The sequence below is a fragment of the Canis aureus genome, chromosome 29 (assembly GCF_053574225.1).
Source record: "Canis aureus isolate CA01 chromosome 29, VMU_Caureus_v.1.0, whole genome shotgun sequence".
Classification (NCBI taxonomy): Eukaryota; Metazoa; Chordata; class Mammalia; order Carnivora; family Canidae; genus Canis; species Canis aureus.
This window is the reverse complement of record NC_135639.1, coordinates 18,243,814-18,258,596: the sequence shown is the minus strand read 5'-3', so window position 1 is coordinate 18,258,596 and position 14,783 is coordinate 18,243,814. Positions and strand designations below refer to the sequence as shown.

General features: G+C 40.3%; 1 long non-coding RNA gene across 7 annotated transcripts in view; it reads right to left on the bottom strand.

Annotated features, from left to right (window-relative positions):
• The window catches only part of LOC144300794 (uncharacterized), a 340,674-nt gene that overhangs the window by 206,476 nt on the left and 119,415 nt on the right, over positions 1-14,783 (bottom strand). For 3 of the 7 annotated variants that reach the window (XR_013367574.1, XR_013367572.1, XR_013367575.1), the window contains exon 5: positions 12,124-12,142. The exons of the other annotated variants lie outside the window; for them this stretch is intronic. This is a non-coding gene — a long non-coding RNA (uncharacterized LOC144300794). The remainder of the gene's footprint in view (positions 1-12,123; positions 12,143-14,783) is intronic. 7 annotated transcript variants of the gene reach the window in all.

The window sequence follows — 14,783 nt, the reverse complement described above, 5'->3', positions numbered from 1 at the left end:
GTCAGAGATCATGCTAAATACTTTCTCATTTATTCTCTCATTTAACACTCACAATGTATGCTAGTTTTAATTGCCTTTGTATGAACAGAATGAGAATCAGGGAGGTTAAGTAACTTATTTAAGGACACATAGCTTATTGAGGCCCAGTTGAAAGTCAGATGCAGGTCTGCATCCAAAGTCCCTGTGCTTTCCAATACATTACACAACTTTTATAAATCAGGGCAGAGGGTTGCAGGAGTGGTAAAATGGTTTTGTCTATTAGTTCTCCATCATTCTTCAAGCGAGAAATACCTGGGACTTCGAATAATTAGAGAACTCTACTCTGCCGAACTCTCACTTCTTAGGCTTATCCCCCCAACTATAGATAATCAATCATCAACACATTTCCATCTAGTCAGTTTGATTTTGAGTTCACCTGTTGAGCCACTATAATGTACTAACTACTTAATCTTATTTCTTTCTCACAAAAATAAAGTGGCTACCATTTGTCCTCCTTTAACATATGAGAAATCTAAGAGAGAAATACCTTGCCCAAGATCACACAAGAAAAGTGACAAAGGTGGAATCCCTGACTGAGTCTGGCTCCAAATCCAAGCTCTCCCCTGAATGGCAGGCACTCAGTCATGCCTAGTTTTTGAAGTCATCCTAACACCAGCAGTTTGTCCTAAACAATTTGCCATAGAGATTTTCAACTAGGCTATAAAGGACCACTGCAAGCTGACATTCTGAAGTCTTCTCATTCAATTACAAACTTTCCCAAAGGAATGGAGATTCCAACAGGGCTCTTTCCTGCTCAAGGTACCAGTTGCCAAGCAGCAATTGGGTGTTCCCTACAAGGCTGAGAGGTGCTAAAGTTGCCAGGTGTCATTAAACTGTCAAATCCTTTCCCGGAGGCCCAGCAGCCTGACAAACTAATTGTCAGGTCTTGAAATCAACAAGTTTCAGAAGGTTTCACAATTAACCCCCTGTACCTCTTGCAGTGTTATTGCTCTTACAGCTGAAGCTACCCTTGCTCTACTTCTGCTACTCTACTGTGCCACTGGCCTTCAAGTCCAGGAAACTCACATTTACTTTAGCATGGCCAGTGCAAAGCACAAACAGGGAGGTAAATTGGCTGTGACAAACACGTGTGTTGTGCATGTGTGAGAAAAAGTTATTTTTGAATATCCACTGGGTTATTTTCCACGAAACTATGAACCCCCACTATTGTTGAAGCAAGAAGCAGGGGAAAAAAAACCCTTACCATATATTCTTAAATATCTCAGTCCCCTTATTTGAGGCTGAAAGGATTGAAAATATTCTTCCCCCAATGAATTGAAAAAAATTTAGCACTTACAGACAAATTTATAACATAGGAAACTACATTTATTTGAGTTATTAAAGTTATAAATCAACCATGTGAGAAAGATGAGGCAGTGTTTTTAGCTCTAGTTAACATAGGAATTATCAGAATGTGAAATAAAAGTGGTTTTGTTGACTACTATTTCAATACTCTTTTCTTTGAGCAACACTGTCTTCAAGTATTCTCCAGAGAAAGTGAAGGGTGAGCAATTGAAACTCAAGGAGTTGGTCCTTGGGAATTAAAGAAGAAATAAGCTTCTGGAGAGAATTCTGAACTCCTATAGTTCTAAGTCCAGTGTCCTTGTTGAATCTTGTAATTTTAACAAACATCTATAGATTTTTTCTTGTCCTGTTCCAGGATAGCCCCATTTATCAAAACCACAGAGTTTAACCAAACTGTCTCCAGAGCTCACAAACCAGTTGTTCAGCAGTAATCTGCAGAAATATTTGCTGTTAGAGGAAGATGTACAACACCTATGGAAGCTCAATGAGGGACAAGGGGGAAGACAGAGAAGAAAAGCACCCCAGACAGAGGTAAAGTACATACAAAAATTTTGTACATTTGGGTATCGTGTTTGGTGTAGTTGCAATGAAGTCAGAGGTGTAGGTAAGATCCTGAAAAGCCTTGAATATCATGATAAAGGATTTGAACATTAGCCTGACAACATGGACAACCAATGAAGAAACTTCAACCACTGATGAAATTTGAAATTCTTTAACCTGCATTTTAGAAGTCTGTGCACCTGGGTGGCTCAGTCTGTTAAGCATCTGCCTTCAGCTCAGGTCATGCTCTCAGGGTCCTGGGATCTTGCCCCACATCAGGCTCCCTGTTCAGCATGGAGTCTACTTCTCATCCTCCCTTTGTCCATCCCACCCACTTCTCCTGCTCTTTCTTATTCTCTCTCTCTCAAATCAATAAATAAAAACTTTTATATATATATATATATATATATATATATATATATATAGTCTGCCTAATGGCAGTGGGCAGGATAGATTGGTCAAGAATACAAGAATAGAGGTGGGGAAAACCACTTGGGAAGTTACTGAAACAATTCATATATTCTTTTTCTTCTTTTTAATGGTATGAAACTAGAGTATGCACAGGAAAAAATGGAAAGGCAAGGATTGAGTTGAAAGATGTTTAGGAGATTAAATTAAGAGGATTTCATGATAGGTCAAAAAGCAGAGATTGAAAAAAAAGGTCAATGATGACAAGTGTCTGATTTCACTGATTGGAGTCATGCATTCACTAGGGAGGAAAACACTGGAGAGGAACATGAAGATTAAACATGTAGTTTGTGAATCATCGGATGTAGATGTTCACATGGTCTATGGCTATATAGGTCTAGATGTCTGGAGGGAGGTCAAGGATTAAGTTAAGAATTAGAAAGTCATCAGTATGTAGTCAGTAGTTGAAGCCAAAGGCAAAGATACTATGCACCAGGACAGGTAGGAGTGATGAAACTCTGGGATGTATCAACACCAGAGTCAGGCAGAAGCCCAAAAACCAAGAACAGGGGGGAGGTCAGGAAGGAGGTGAGGTCAACAGGGAGCTGAAAGGTGATCATTTCATCTAAATGATCATTTCAGCCCCAGAAAGTTGCCGCTAAACTCACAAGTTCCTCTGCAACTAGGTCTAGTTAAATGTAAGAGGGAACGGTATGAATGACATTTGTTTTTCTTGGAAGCAGGTTACTTTTTTTTTTTTTTTTAAACAGAGGCACAGGCTTTCAGTTGTTTATATACAGAAACATCTATTTACATCTTACTACATAAGCCAGGGAATCAGAGGTGGGAAACAGGACTCCTAGGTCTAACCTAGATCATCCTTTCATCTCTCTGAGTTTCAAATATTTCCCATAATTAACTTTCTCTTTCGTACTTTAAAAGTAAATGTAACCAAATATAAGCTCAAGGATCCATATGGTTCTGTCTAGATATGGTGCTACAAAGAAACACAGTCCAATAACCATAAATATTTTAAGAGAAATTCCAATTATCATTTAAAGAACATAAAAGGGAACTGAGTTCCTGATATACCCTCAACCTCCTTAAGGCTTTTCTAACCCTCTACCTTTCTTGTACCTCAGCAACTGCTTCAGAGCCTCATACTCTCAAATCCACAATTTCCTTTTGCCTCCAAAGCTTCCAAAGCCTCAGAATCTGTGTTTTCCTCCCTTGCGCCTATAGCCTCCTTCATCCCATAGAATAGCTGAGGAGGAAAAACTCCTATTTTAAAGAGAGAAGGACAAGGAGAGAGAGGAGCTGAATAAGCAGATTAGGTCCTCTCAATGCCAGCATGATGAGTTCAGCAAAGGCTGGGAAATGCTTGTTTTAATACATTTTGTTCCAGCTTCATGTAGACTTTAAACTTTTCAAAACACACTCATGTTTGTGCTCTCATATGTACTTCATACCACTACTTCTGTGAGATTGGTTGGACTGATTTCAATATCTCCATTTCTAGATGAGAAAACACTGAGATACCAAAACCCCTGCCACCCTTTCAGTGACACCAAAGCCAAACTGGACCTTCAGCAAGGTATTCTGACCCCTGCCCAGTAGTTACCACTGCCAACGCTCTCCTCCTCAGGGTTACATGGCTCAGCCTCAGTAGGGGCTCTCAGCTGTGCTGTGGCCAATAAGAATGAATATGTGAGTGTAGATCCATTTATGAAATCCAACATCTTAAGAGGATGCCATTGTAGAGGAGGAAAAATAATTTTCCCTCTTCCCTTCTGAGTTCTTAGCTGAAACCCTATAATGAAAAACAGATTAACAAAGTAAAACGGAAGTTTATTAACATGTATGTCTCCTTTATACAGGGGAGATACCCAGGGAAAAATGAATAACTCAAAGAAGTGGCTTAAAATTCAGGCTTAAATATCCTACTCAGGAAAGAGTAGACCTCTTAGGAAAGAGTAAATGATTTTTAGGAAAGATGAATGCGCTTGTAGAGAAAAAGATGGATGGTATAATAGTTTGCGACAAAGTATGTCCGGGTGTGGTGTTGGCTTCCAGTCTCCTCTCTCATGACTAGACTCAATCGTAACTGGCTGATGACACTCTGGAGAAGACGATTTATCGAACTGATTTTGGAAGATCTATCTTTAGTCAGATAAGGAGAGTTCAGAGAAAGCCTCTCTCTTCATTTGCTGTATTTCAAGTGCCTACAGCTCAAAATGCCAAATCAGTAATATTGATAATCAATATGCCAGAGGGCACTTGCTGTGATGAGCACTGGGTGTTATATGAAGTGATGAATCACTCAATTCTACACCTGAAACTTATACTACACTGTATGTTAATAACTGGAATTTAAATAAAAACTTGGAAAAGGAAAAAAATCAATATGCCAAAGTGGCATACTGTGAAGTAGCATATTCTGCTACTCTTCACTAAGCATAAACAAAAGAACTTAAATCCATGGAAGAGGAGGATGGGGAAAAATAAACTCCATTTTCTCAAATTTTTACTACAGCTGTGGTCTAGGCACCTCCTGTGGATCCAACCAATGACCTTAAACATCACATCATTTCTTTTATGCTTGAATTTTGCATGCCTACAATTTGGTTTGAAACAACACCATTTTATGCCACCTGCCTGACAGTTCCCTCCGAACCCCATCATTTGCCAGATGCACAAAATTTGGAAGGAAATGCTAGAGACCTTGCCTCCCACCAGTTCAAAGACTACAGGGGGAAAAAAAGTGTAATTTTCATGGAAGAAAATCATATATCTAGCATCAGATAGTAGACTCTATGTTAGTGTGCTCAGATAAAAGGAGAGAATAGACAGTAATTTTTGTCCAGCAGTTCTTCACATGGGCTACTTGGGCAACAACTGGGTCTCCTCCTCTGCCAGCCAAGTCCGGGACTTAAGTTGAAAATAAGCATTGAAGCCCTGTTTCCTCCGTGCATCTTGGGGAAATATCACTGCAAAATTTAAAAATACTATTGACATAGGTGCATGCTAAGAATGTCAGCAGTGCTGTTGATTTACTCTAATGAATTAATTACAGTAATGCCTTGATTACAGGGAATTTCCCTAGAAAGACATGGAATGGTAAAAAAGCAGCTCTAATGCTGTTTCAGCTCTAATGAGGAAGTTGACCCCAGAAGGGCAGCTCAGGGAAATCTAGGACAGGGGAGGAGGTTGAAAGAAACCCCTCAGGAGGATCCAGCATGCCAGGTGATTCTCAGCAAACATTAGCACATCTGGAGGGCTTGATAGAACACACACTGTGGTGCCCTCCGGCCAGAGTTTCTGATTGGTTTCTAACAAGTGTCCTGGTGCTGCTGCTGCTGCTGGTTCAGGCACCACACTTAAGCACTGTGGTCTAGACCAATCTGCCCACAGAGGAGGAGGCAGTGAGCTCTGGAATCAGCCAGACCTGAGTGTAGCTTCGCTAATTGCAAGACCCTGTGGAAATGCCCTAACCTCTCTGAGATGCATGGCTCCTCTGTGGATGAGTGACAGCAACTGCTCCCAGTGCTGCTGTGCAGGAGAGGGGCATGCAGCCGAACACAATGCATGTCCTTAGCAGGCTCCACAGAGGTGGTGAATAGTGGTGACAGGAGCAGTCAAGGCACATCTTTCCTGTGCACTCTGGTAAGGTTTCATCAGTGCCAAACCCAGGAAGACACACAAGTTTGCCCTGGTAGCGTCCCCTCTGTATACCTTAGGCTGCACTTTTTTTTTTTTAATTTTATTTATTTATGATAGTCACAGAGAGAGAGAGAGAGAGAGGCAGAGACACAGGCAGAGGGAGAAGCAGGCTCCATGCACCGGGAGCCTGATGTGGGATTCGATCCCAGGTCTCCAGAATCGCGCCCTGGGCCAAAGGCAGGCGCCAAACCACTGCGCCACCCAGGGATCCCAGGCTGCACTTTTTTTTAAAGCCCTATTCTTTTTTTTTTTTTTTTTTTTTTTTTTTTTTTTTTTAAGATTTTATTTATTTATGATAGTCACAGAGAGAGAGAGAGGGGCAGAGACACAGGCAGAGGGAGAAGCAGGCTCCATGCACCGGGAGCCTGACGTGGGATTCGATCCCGGATCTCCAGGATCGCGCCCTGGGCCAAAGGCAGGCGCCAAACCGCTGCGCCACCCAGGGATCCCTAAAGCCCTATTCTTATGTAAAGACTGGCACCACCTGCAGAACCAAAACAATGTATAATAATAATGACCATAATTTGCAGCTGATGAGCACTTCCAAGATGCTGGGTGCAATACCAAGAGACGTATCCACATTTACATTTAAACCAGCCATCTGACGTAGGAAACACCAACATCCCTACACCAAGGTAACTGAGGGGAAACTGGGTCTCAAATACGATTAGTAACTTGCCCAGGATTAGCCAACCAGTAAGTGACAGAACTGGGATTCGAACCCAGACTGGTCTAAGGTCTGAGCCCAGGTGTTCGCCACTATGCTGGGCTATGACAGTGGCAGTGATATTTGACATTTGCTTAGTGCCTTCCAGCTTACACAACATTTTTCTCTCCACTGCAGAGGCTGCCCTCCCACTTTTCTGTAAGGTAAGCAAGGTAAGCATTCCTCTGTCCATTTTACAGACTTGGGGACCTAACAGGTGGTACAACTGGGACACGGAGCTTCATGTGCTGACACTCAGTGCACTGTCTTTACATTACATGGTCTTGCTGCAATTATTTATTCTCAGTCTACCTTTTCAGGAAGAAGTAGCCAGCTGGTCATAAGCATAGATGGAGAAGGCTGGCTGCTGCCTCCACACAGTGAAAGACTATCTGGGGATCCAGCTTTAGCAACAGGGCCAATGGGAAAGCTGGACTGGAAATAAGAAACAGTGAGTGGGATTTCTGACTTTTGCTACTTACTTGCTGTGTGCCCATGAAGAAATCACTTACTATCTCTGAGTAAGAGCCTCAGTAGCTCAGTGATTGTTTAGGAATAAGAAAAGATGTAAGAAGAAACTTCCAAAAAGAGAATGAGGTGAAACCCCATCAACTACCCACACCTCATACTCATTTAAGGATCTACTCACATATGTTGCAACAAAGGCTGGTACTCTCTGTTCCCTTAGATCAGGGATAGATTAAAAACATGATACAGCTCAAAAAAATATATGACTTTACTCATATGTGGAATTTAAGAAACAAATGAACAAAGGGAAAAAGAGAGAGAGTGTGAAACACAAGAAACTGACTGTATACAGAACTAATGGTGACCAGAGGGGAGGTGGGTGGGGATGGGTTAAGTAGATGATGGGGATTAAGGAGGGCACTTGTCATGATAAGCACCAGGTGATGTATGAAAGCGTTGAATCACTATATTGTACTCCTGAAACTAATATAACTAATACAACACTGCATATTTACTAACTGGAATTAAAATAAAAACTTTAAAGAAAAAATTATATAGCTCTAAAGCAGTAACAGTTATTAAAAGAAGGCATAGAACAAAACATTTGTGAGTATCTGTTATGTACTAGACACTTGGACAAGGTGCTTCAGATAAATTTGTGTACTTAATTTCATCCTTTTGAGGCACTATGGGACTGTAAAAATTATGATCCTACAGTTGAGCTTAGAAAAATCAAGTTACCCAACTAGACAAACTGAGAGCTGTCTGCCAAAGGAGTCCAGCATTCAACTGGCTAGTGACAGGCTACTCCCCCACCCTCTCTCCATAGTCCACTGTATGCATCTCTTTCCAATTCTGCTTTCAGTGACTTCACGTAAGTAGCTTGCAACAGTTCTTGTGGGAGTATTTATACCGTGAAAACCAGCAAATGCTACAAAGCAGGGCTTTCCTCCTCGCCCCAAGAAAGTTTACCAGCACAACTGTCCTACCCAATTCCTTATCTCCCACACTAAGAAAGCCAAAGCATATATTTCTTTTCCAGTCAAGGTTGGTCTCCTACCAGGCAACAGAAAGAGGTTACAAACCACTACTTAGTATTTCGGGGAGGAAAACTGAAGTTGTTTTGAACAAAAATTGTCTTGACTTAAAAGAGACTTTATTTCTTTTCCTTCTTCATTCAGTGTATGGTGTTCATTATCCCTAAAGCTCAAGCAAGGCACTGTATGTTCAGGGGACACTGATCCATAGGTCCCATTTGGCATCTTCAGACCCCACACTGAGAGCAGAATATCAGCTCCAAAACATAAAAGCATCAGCAGGATCCTCTTCTTCATCTCAGCCTTAGACTCAATAAAGTGAGTCCATTTGTCAAGCAGCAAAGACAAAAAGAGAAATCTTCATTCAATCTCCAGGATATTCCTTTCTAGGGATTGTAAAGGGCCCCCTATCTCTGGGCTCTGAAAACAAAGTGGTCTTTTTTCAATGTTGATACTAAAAGACTTTATGTTTCATTTTGCAGTTGGAAGTAGGAAAATTCCTAGGAGATCGGTCCATCTCCTTCTCCTTAGGGCTCCATTTCCCTCTCAGTGGGATGATTAAACTAATCAAAAGAGTCCTTTACTTTTTCTTACCTTTAAATTGCCCTTCACACTCTGCATGCTGTCTGGCGCTCATTAGGAGCTTGCTATCTGATGCTTCTTTCCTAGATCTTCACAGAGGCGCGGATACAAGAAATTCTGCTAACAGCCTCTTTTGCAATTCCACAAGAGCAAAAAAATAACTGCCTTTTATGTTCCTTTATTTGATTACAAAAATAAAAATAAAGTTTAAAAACAACAGCAACAAAAACTGATCTCTTGTCCGTTTCACCCTCAAGGAGATGGCCTCTTATTTAGGTGGTGAGTCCCTTCTTCCCCTCTTGTTACTCTTTTCCAGAAGTGCTTGTTTTTTCTGCTCACACCTCGGCTCTACACTCACTCTGTACACTTGAAATCCCACTGTCCTGCCAAGGAGACAACTGGTCATAGCTCAAGTTCTGAGTAACCCAGGTGCTGCACTGCTGTAAAGCAGAGAAAAAAAACGTGACCCTAAACTGAGCCTAGGGACAAATGCTGACCAGAATCCTGAGGCTTTTGCAAACACACAGAAGCTCTTCTATTGTGGCATGAACCCCACCTGGAGTTTGAGCACTTCCTTTTTTTAATGAAAAATAAATGAGATATTCACTTAGGAAATAGAACCTGATTTTAATTTCCTAGTCTAAACTTTCAATGAAAGTTTGCTTTTCATTAAGCAAACAATTTTTTGAGAGGGGAAAAAAATTCCTCCTGAACTGCTAGATGACACAGAAGATACAGATAAAAATTGAGAAAGAACCACCTCCCCCAAGCAAATAAACAAACAAAAACAGACTCACTGCGGGTGAGGTCAGCCCAGGTGTCTTTTTTTTTTTTTTTTTTTTTTTTAATTCACCAAGTCTACCAGTCAGAAATCTTTGGAGAATCACAAATAGAACAAATATCTTATTTTCTCTATATAGATATGACTATGTAGATAATTACATAGAGAGATATCTACATGGATGTATGTGTACAGATCTAGATACACTTATTTTAAGGAATTGGCTCATGTGATCATGGGAGCTGGCAAGTCTGAAATCTGTAGGGTACGCTGGCAGGCTGAAAATTCAGGTAAAAGTTGATGTTGCAGTCTGAGTCCAAAATCTGTAGAGCAGATCAGCAGGCTGGCAACTCAGGCAACACTTCTTTCTTATAGTCCTGAAGCACAATATTTTCTTCTCTGGTAAATTTCAGTTTTGGTTTTTAACTCCCTCAACTGATTGGACAAGGCCCATCCACATTGTGAAAGATAATCTTCTTTACTTAAAGTCAACTGATTGTAAATATTAATCACATCTAGACAGAGCTCCACAGTCTACCCAAACTGACATATAAAATTAATCACCACACCAGCTGATTCCGTTATGCAGTCAAAGTTGAGGACCACTGCCTTAGGATAAAATTATTTTGAAGGTAATTAGGGATTTTGCAGGTATTTAAAAATAGCTTAGGTTCCTAAGAAATTAGATAACTTGGACCATTAGTCAAAATATAAATTTGTCTCCCTGTCTTCCTTCAATTAAAATGTGCTTCCTGAGTACCCACCTTGTAACAGGCACGGCTCTGAGTATCCTATGGATTGTTCAAGTGTAATCCTGCCCTTAAAAATTTCATGGCCTAGTAAGAGAGGAGAAAAGCCAGCTGCTTGTGCCAGCAGCTCTTAAGACTATTCAGCATCATTTGTCCTTCTCGTTTCTCTTGATCTTCCCCACAGTTATTGCTTCCAAGATGGAGGAAAAGATGAGGGGGAAAAGATGAAGGAAAACACAAGTGAAGTGTCTTTACTCCAAAAATTTTCATTATCTATGGATGGGAACCATGTATTGGGTATTTTGTATTAATATTAATTATGCCTGGAGAAAAAGTCATTTGAGATATTGCCTCTGTTGGCTATGATCATGGTGTTCTCAATCAGTTATCCCAGTCAATTCAGACATCCCTTCTCATCTGTGGATATGTTGCCACATAGGGGTATGGATTATTTCTCCTTGGTTTAGCAATATATGAATCACATTTCCCCAAATGAGTGATTCCCTCAGAAAGTTTTTCCACAAATCAAAATTTATAGTTCCTAGTGGATTGAGAACTATAATTCTAAATGGTCTCTAAATATCATTCATTCATTCTGATCTAGGGAGATGCTGCTGAATCTCCAAGTGGCAGCAGATGAGATATGTTTAGATTGTCTATCATTACAACTATGGCAATAGGAACAATGGGGACAAAAAATTCAAAGTGATACATAAAAAAAAAAAACTGGATATAACAAACTATAAACAATTCTACATTTTATAACAAAGACAAATGGTTAAATTTCTCAAAAACCACAACTCAATACAAAATAGATTACTTATCCTTATAACTAGTAATTGAATTCATCATTTTAAAACTCCCAAAAAAAGAAATCTCCAAAGCAAGATGGCTTTACTAGAGAATTCTATCTAGCATTTTAAAAAGGAATTAACAGGGATGCCTGGGTGGCTCAGTGGTTGAGTGTCTGCCTTTTGGCCCAGGGTGTGATCCTGGAGTCCCAGGATCAAGTTCCACATCAGGCTCCCTATATGGAGCCTGCTTCTCCCTCTGCCTGTGTCTCTGCCCCACCCCCCTCTGTCTTTCTCTGTGTGTGTCTCTCATTAATAAATAAATAAAATATTTAAAAAATAATAATAATAAATTAATTAATTAACAATAATTCTATACAATCTCTTCTAGAAAATGGAAGAGGATGGAGAGCTTACCAATTCATTTTATAAAGTTACTATTACCCTAAAACCAAAGATAGATAAAGATAGTACAATGTTATGAAAAGACAAAACTAAATATTTCTCATGTATAGAGATACAAAAGTCCATTACAGAATAGCAGCAAATAAATTCATCAATATATTTAAAAAATGATATACTATGACCATATGGAATTTATTTCAGGGATACAGGACCACAAACTCAATCAATGTAACCCACCATTTGAACAGATGAAGAAAATATCATAAAAATATATTAACATAGGAAGAAAAATATGTGCCAAAATTCAATATCCTTTCATGATAAAAACTCAGAAAAATAAGAATAGAGGAAAGCTTCCTCCACTTTATAAAAAGCATCTACCTAAAAAGTATACCTATAGTAATACTTAATAATGAAAAACTGAATGATTTCTCCTAAGATTAGGAACAAGGCAAGTACATCTGCTCTTAACTCTCCTATTCAGCATAATGCTAAAAGTTGTAGCCAGTGTAATAAGATGAGAAGGAAATAAAAGACATGCAGACTGGGAAATAAGAAATAAAACTGACCCGATATGGGCATGATTGCTTACCTAGAAAACCCCAAGGAATCTGCAAAACAAAACAAAAAGCAACAACAAAAAAGTCACAACTAACAAATGAGTTCAGCAGGATCACAATCACAGGATGCAAGACAAACATATAAAAATTGTATTTCCATATGCTAGCAATGAACAGAGATACTATAACCAAAGATACAGTATCATTACAATTGCTTAAAAATGAAATGCTTAGGTATAAACCTAACAAAACACATAGGGGACTTATATGCTAAAAACTACAAGGCTGGTGAAATAAAACAAAGAAAATCAAAATCAGTGGAAAAACATACCATGATCATGAATTGAAAAATTCAATTTTCTCAAAATGTCAATTTTCTCCAAATTGACAGAGAGATTTAATGTAATTCTTATTGTAACAGCATAATTATTTGTAGGTATAGGAAGATTGTTTTAAAAATTACATGGAAAGGATAGGAATTATAATAGCTAAAGCAATTTTGGAAAAGAAGAAAAAAGTGGAAAGAAACAGTATATTCAATTTCAAATCTTATTGTACAGATATACCAATCAAGACTGTGTGTAACAGCAGAAGATTAGACACATTAGGTCGATGAAACAGAGCAAAGAACCTAGCAATAGATTCATACAAATATCATCAACTATTTTCTGCCAAGGTGTCAAAATCTCCTCGATGGAAGAAAGATGACCTTTTGAATTAATTTTCCTGGAGAAAAAAAAAAAAAGAAAGAGAAAGAAAAAGAAAAAATTAATGAACTCACTCTAAGTCTCAAACCTTATATAAAAATTAATTCAAAAGGTATCCCAAAACATAAAACTCTTACGGGAAAAAAAGTACAAAGTCATCAGGATCTATGTATAGGCACAGAGTTCTTAAACTTGACACCAAAAGTCTGATCCACAAAAAGAAAAATTAGTCAACTGGACTTCATCAAAATTAAAAACTTTTGCTCTGTGAGAAACCTCATTAAGATAATAAAAGGATAAGTTACAGAGTGAGAGAAAATATTTGCAAGTGACATAACAAATACAGGACTAGTATTTAGAATATGTAAATTGTTCTCAGAACTCAATATGAAAATAGCAAATCCAATCAGGACATAGACAAAAGATATAAAGGAAAATGTTACTGAAGGTGATATACCATTGGCAGGTAAGCACAAAAAAAGATGTTCAATATCATTAACCATTAAGGAAGTGCAAATTAATGCTACAATGGCATATTACTACATACCCATTGAAAAGGCTCAAATAAAAATAGTATTACACAAAAGAAATCAAAAGAGCATCAGTGAGTTGTGTAACAAGTTAAGCAGTCCAGAGGGGCAAGATGGTGGAAGAGTAGGGTCCCCAAGTCACCTGTCCCCTCCAAAATTACCTAGACATCCTTCAAATCATCCTGAAAATCTACGAATTCGGCCTGAGATTTAAAGAGAGAACAGCTGGAACGCTAAAGTGAGAAGAGTTCGCGCTTCTATCAAGGTAGGAAGACGGGGAAAAAGAGATAAAGAAACAAAAGGCCTCCAAGGGGGAGGGGCCCCGCGAGGAGCAGGGCTGAGGCCGGGGCGAGTGTCCCCAGGACAGGAGAGCCCCGTCCCGGAGGAGCAGGAGCTGCACCGACCTTCCCGGGCGGAAAGGGGCTCGCGGGGAGGTGGAGCAGGACCCAGGAGGGCGGGGATGCCCTCGGGCTCCCGGGGACACTAACAGACACCTGCGCCCCGGGAGAGTGCGCCGAGCTCCCTAAGGGCTGCAGCGCGGGCGGCGGGACCGGGAGCAGCTCGGGGGGCTCGGGGGCGGCTCCGCTGAGGGGGCTGCGGGGCGGGAGCGCTAATCCAACTGTGCAGGTCCCGGAACACAGGGCGCCGGGACACAGCCCAGGATCCGGCCTCCCCCCGGGACAGCCAGAGGGCGGGAGGGCCCAGGACAGCGAGGACACTCCTGCCCCGAGCTGAGCAGATCAGCAGCCCTGCCCCGGAGCCTCCAGGCCCTGCAGACGGAGAGCTCAGTGGTTACTGCAGGAGCTGACTCCAGGGATCCAGAGCTGGCCACTGCCACTGTGGTTGTTCCTCCTGGGGCCTCACGGGGTAAACAACCCCCACAGAGCCCTGCACCAGGCAGGGGCAGAGCAGCTCCCCCAAGTGCTAACACCTGAAAATCAGCACAGCAGGCCCCTCCCCCAGAAGACCAGCTAGCCGGACAAGTTCCAGAGGAAGTCAAGGGACTTAAAGTATACAGAATCAGAAGATACTCCCCCGTATTTTTGGGTTTTTTTGTTTGTTTTTTTGCTTTTTTGTTTGTTTGTTTGTTTGTTTTTTGTTTTTTGATTTCTGTTTGCTTTCCCCACCCTTTTTTTCTTTCCTTTTCTTTCTCTTTTTCTTCTCTTTTTTCTTTTTTCTTCCTTTTTTCTTTTTCTCTTTTCTTTCCTTCTTTCTCTCCTCTCTTTTTCTCCTTTTCCCAATACAACCTGTTTTTGGCCACTCTGCACTGAAGAAAATGACTAGAAGAAAAACCTCACCTCAAAAGAAAGAATCAGAAACAGTCCTCTCTCCCACAGAGTTACAAAATCTGGATTACAATTCAATGTCAGAAAGCCAATTCAGAAGCACTATTATACAGCTACTGGTGGCTCTAGAAAAAAACATAAAGGACTCAAGAGACTTCATGACTGTAGA